The sequence below is a fragment of the Pteropus vampyrus genome, unplaced genomic scaffold (assembly GCF_000151845.1).
Source record: "Pteropus vampyrus isolate Shadow unplaced genomic scaffold, Pvam_2.0 Scaffold19, whole genome shotgun sequence".
NCBI lineage: Eukaryota > Metazoa > Chordata > Mammalia > Chiroptera > Pteropodidae > Pteropus > Pteropus vampyrus.
Genome location: NW_011888800.1, coordinates 12,692,018 through 12,697,495, shown reverse-complemented (window position 1 = coordinate 12,697,495; position 5,478 = coordinate 12,692,018). Strand labels below are relative to the sequence as shown.

Here is a 5,478-nt window from a genome sequence, read left to right as displayed (position 1 = left end):
TAATGATATTTATTACTGGTTTAAAGAGGATTTTAACATAGCATAGGGATATTTTTTCAAACTCAACTGTAAAAATAAACATGTTCCAGAAATTTAATATAGAAGTGTCTTATTTAGCTTCAGATGCTATAACAAAATAGTATAGACTAGGTTGCTTAAACAATAGACATTTATTTTTCACAGTTCTGGAGACTAAGAAGTCCAAGATTAAGGTGCTGGCATATTTGGTTCCTGGTGAGAATCCTCTTCTTGATTCGCAGAAAACTGCCTTTTCCCATGTTTTCACATGGCCTTTAGAAAGAGCTCTAGTCTCCTTACCTTGTCTTATATGGACACTAATCCCATTATAGGAGACCAACTCTCATGACCTCATCTAAACCTAATTATCTCCCAAAGACTCTAACTCCAAATACCATCACATGGGGAGATAGGGCTTCAACATATGAATTGTGGGGGAGATGATACAACTATTCAGTTTACAACAAGAAATTACTACAAAAGAAAATTCTCAAAATTCATACAGCTGTGCCACTTTTAATATTTTCGTGAATTATCTTTTAGTATTTTAAAACAATATATGTTATCTTTTTCATCATGGTAATTTTATTATGACATTAAATATGTCTCTAAAATATTATTTTAATGGCAAAATTATATGAAGGTACCAAAATTAAGTTAATCATTTTCCTATTATTTGACATATCAATTGATTTTAAATTTTCACATAAACAAATGCTCATAATAAAACGGGTTGTAGAATAAGAATCAAGAATCAGAAGGGCATCGGACTTCTCCACTACAATGATTAAAATTAGAAGACAGTGTCTTTAAAATTCTGACTAAAGATTTTCAATTTATAATTCAAAAACACAATGTGTTTTTGTCAGTAAGATAAATGCAATATCTTTAAAATTTTTCTACTTTTTAGGAAACAATTTCAGCATGTGCGTTGCCAAAACAAGGTGACAAACAAAGAAAGTGGAAGACACAGGATTCAGAGAACAAGGATCCAATGTAACAGTGGAAAAGGAAGAAATTCCCAAGATGGTTGTGAAGGGAAATGGTATAGCGAGCCTAGAGTGCAGTCAGTCTAGAATAATGGAAAAGGATGGAGATACCCAAGAGAGTGAGTTCTTAAAGGAAAATAAAACATACTAGAATACCTGATGAGTTTGAACTTGAGAGAATATTTTTAGATTCTGTTGAATTGTGGATAAAGTAGTGAGAGGTAAGTATATAAAAAAATTGAGGAAATAAAAAAAGGCAGTATTTCCTTTAGAGAAAACAAAAAGTTGCACATGGAAAGAAAACTTACCATTTTATACTTTAGGCTCATTTCTGAGTAATATTTATTTTATTATAATAATGTAAATACTTTATACCAATTTAAGCAAAAGACTAAATAGCGCTATTATCAGGGCTTTTTCATGAAGATGGTGCTGAAAGTGAAGAAGGAAGCCCCTGCCCCTCCTAAAGCCAAAGCCGAAGCCAAAGCAAAGGCTTTGAAGGCAAAGAAAGCAGTGCTGAAAGGCATCCGCAGCCACACAAAAAAGATACACACGTCACCCACCTTCTATTTGCCCAAGGCACCGTGGCTCTGAAGGCAGCCCAGATATCCTTGGAAGAGCATTTCTAGGAGAAACAAGCTTGACCACTATGCCATCATCAAGTTCTCCCTGACTACCCGAGTCAGCCTTGAAGAAGATAGACTACAGCTTGTGTTCACTGTGGATATCAAGGCCAACAAGCACCAGATCAGCTGGCCTATGAAGAAGCTCTATGACAATGACACGGCCAAGGTCAAGACCCTGATCAAGCTTGATGGAGAGATAAAGGCATATGTTCAGCTGGCTCCTGACTATGATGCTTTGGATGTTGCCAACAAAATTGGGATCATCTAAACTGAGTCCAGCGGGCTAATTCTTAATATAAAAATTTTAGCTGTAAAAAAAGAAAAGATTATCAGAGAAGAAAGTATATATATATGTAGAGGCTGGCAAAGTATGTAAGTGTTAAATTTTTATTTTCTTAGTTGGAAATAAATAGATAAAATATAAAACTAAAAAGAAAATTAACATGAACACATTATTAAGAAATCTGAGGTAAATTCTAGAAGACACAGCTAAAGAAATTGAAAGTTTTTGTCCCTGGAGGACAAGAATGGAGAGTAGGAAAAGATAAGGTAGGATTATGCTGGGGGTTTTTTTCTTTTTCTTTTTTCTTTTTTTTTCATTATATGTGTTTTTCATTAAAGTTTTTAAAACTCTTAAAGAAAAATGTGTATATATTCTGCTAGTCCAAGCTAAGGCACTTCCAGTTTGCAAGAAGCTCTGAGTGGGACATACAAAGCCTAACCACATTGTCCTGAAACTCCACATAATTGCCTTGCACGGTTATAAAACTACTTTTAGTAAGCCCTATCACCTGGATATAACATTTGGGTTCCAGGTAGAATTTCTTATTTCATCACCAGATCCATCCTGTGACACCATACAGAGACTCTCAGATAATGACTAGTTATCTCAGAGGTCCAGTTGAGTTGCTGCTGTGAAAGAATAACTCATTTGCAGGCATGCCACCTGGTTAAAGACTGGCAGGGGCTGGATGTAGTAGGGCTGCTCAGGAACCATCACAGCTCTCCATCCATCATGAATTTAAACAGAAGCTAGATTAAGTCTTTACAAAAATGCTGTGCAGATGCTTATTATTAGGCTTATGGTTGGAGCAGACAACTCTGGAGTTCCTCCTCCCTTGGATTCTATGAAGAAGTTTCTTATTTAGAATGGCTACTGGCCAGTGTTTAGGACAAGGATTAGAACCCAGGAAGAGGTGTTAATTTCTTTTTGATAGCCCTTACGTTCAATGCATATTTAACACAGTTCTTTTATCTAGTTTTTGAATATTATAACATATCCAGTCTTTGTAGATACAATTCAATTCTGAAGTCTATTCTTCAAGTTTGGTGATGTTTTTTAATGAGAACTCAAGTGCCTTGGAACTTTATTCTTAGGAATTCAGTAAATCCTGGGTTTAATTAAGGTGCGCTTCTCTGCAAAGAACTGTATTGATTCTGCAGCATGCCTGGGGGCCTTTCCAACCTAAGAAACTTTTGAATTAAACAGATAGTTTTTTGCACCCACTAGAAATTTAACTACATACTATGCTTTTTGAAATTTCAGGAGAGAAGTTTTATTTCTTCTATCTGAGGCAAGTCTGAGATTGACAAATTTTTTTATAATTTCCCTCTATGGGCTTTTGTTTCTTTGTTTTCTATTTTGCCCACTAAGAGTGTTACCTTGCAGGAGCCTTTCTTTATGTGAGAATCTCGGATCTGACTCTCCTTGCATGGGCCCTGTGCTTTTCCTCCTATGCCCCTTTTTCCATATGCCACCAGGAATTGACAGATATTTTTAGTATAGTCTTTGGCTTCAGTGCTGGCTCACCCTCTCAATTCATGTTTTCGTGTGATTTGGGGCCACTGAGGATTTTTCTTTTTTGCCATAATAACTTATTTATTTAATGACTTGTGGGCTATATATATATCTTATATATATATCGTATATCTATATCTATATCTATCTATATCTATATATATCTATATCTATCTATATCTATCATCTATATCTCTATCTATATATCTTAGCTGATATTTTAAATTTCTGGCTATTTAGTTCACCATACTAAAGGAAATAGAAATACTTTGCTTCCTTTCATTCCTGATTTCTTTCCTTTTACTTTTTTCTCTCTCTCTCCCTCTCTTTCTTCTCTGTTGCCTTTCTTATTTTTTAAAAATGCTTTTTTATTCCATTTTTTCATTTTCTCATTTTATTTTTCTTTTCACTTGTCCTCAATCTCTTCTTTTCACTTTCTTGTTTCTTTATTCTTATGTTCCTTTTATTTCTTTCCCTTTCATTCCTTTCCTTTTTCTTTCTATCATTCATGTAGTTTTCCTACAAAGGCCAAAAATTAATTTTGGTCTAACACAGAATAACAGTTTAATAATCTCATTTTAGAAAATTAGTTTAGCCATTACTAATTAGAACAATGAGTCCATGTCATTGAAATGACATCAAATTTGTAGCGCCCTTCACATAATAACTACTCAATAAATGTTTTCGCTTTTGAATGAAACTTCATTAAAGATTCTAGCTCTACTATGGTGAGCATATTGTGAGATAAAAATGTTGCCAAGTAGACTGTACCTGACTCAATCAAGCCTAACCCAAACTGACAGGGAGATTGATGGAATGTTAATTGATAGCAGCTGGATGACTGGCATGAGTGCAGCCACAGGAAAGGGCCAAGGATCTCTCAGTGAGTATAAAACTTACATTTATCAAAGACCCCAGAGGCTTTTTAATGAGAATGACCTCTGGTTAAAATTAGAGTGAAAGGGAAATAAAGATAGTAATTTGGGGACTTTGGGTCTTAGCATATTTTCCACTTAATAGCCACTGACTGAGAAAATGAAACTCATGGAATTTTCATAATAGTAATGACTTGGCCTTAATAATCTCAAAAACTCCATTAGGTGGGTTCATGACTTGTGGGTTAGCAACGTAGGAAAATGTACTATGTGGAGAAAACAGGGATAAATCCTCAAATTTCAAATATTCTTATCAATGTCTTGTCTGATAGGAAACAGGCTGCAGTGATTAGGTTTGCCTCTTAGAGTAGGCTAAGAGAGATTGCTTACTCATTGGAATTGAAAGATACTCTAGATGGGTTTGCGGAGAATAAGATCAGAGTTTTCTTGGATCGTTAGCTGGCTGTACATCTGTAAAGACCTCCCACTATATGAAAAATCCTATATCAAGCCTGGAATAAAGTGACAAAGCCAAACTTTACTATATGTTCTAAGCTATGTTTTGGTGGGGGGACCCCAGACCATCTCCTTTTGGGGCCTGGAATTTCACCGAGAGAAATTAGTAATTACCCTGTCCACTAAATGAGGCCCCTGGTTTGTAAATATAAAGCTGATGCAACTAGGTTATAATACACAAGTTTGACTTTGAATATGTTTGAAATATTAAAGTATGATTAGTGTGTAACTATATATGGTAGGTTGTTTTATCTATTTTTCCTCCCCAATACACACTTTTATTTTCCGGAGCATTTTAAAGCAAATTCCTGATATTATAATATTCCACCTGTAAATACTGCAGAATCCTGGCTACTCCTGAGAAGGTTCAAGGTTATACCTAGCTGGTCCAATAGATAGAGGAGGCCACAAGACATGAATCTGGTCCATGATACTTCCTTTTACCTGCCAATGCTAATATGTGTGTAGCATTTTCTATGTACATATCAGGAATGTTTTAAGTACTTTATATCTTTTAACCCACTTAACATCCTTGACAGACTTGGAGGGAGTTATTTTCCTTGGAGAACCACAGACTGTCAACCAATTCCACTGCCACATCTGCTGTCAGCACATGCCCCACTCTATATGAAGTGCTGGTTAATGTGACAATTTGG

At 35.2% G+C, this 5,478-nt stretch overlaps 1 pseudogene; it reads left to right on the top strand.

Annotated features, from left to right (window-relative positions):
- The first annotated feature begins 1,427 nt into the window (after window positions 1-1,427).
- LOC105288731 lies at window positions 1,428-1,902 on the top strand (annotated as a pseudogene).
- Window positions 1,903-5,478: the final 3,576 nt, after the last annotated feature.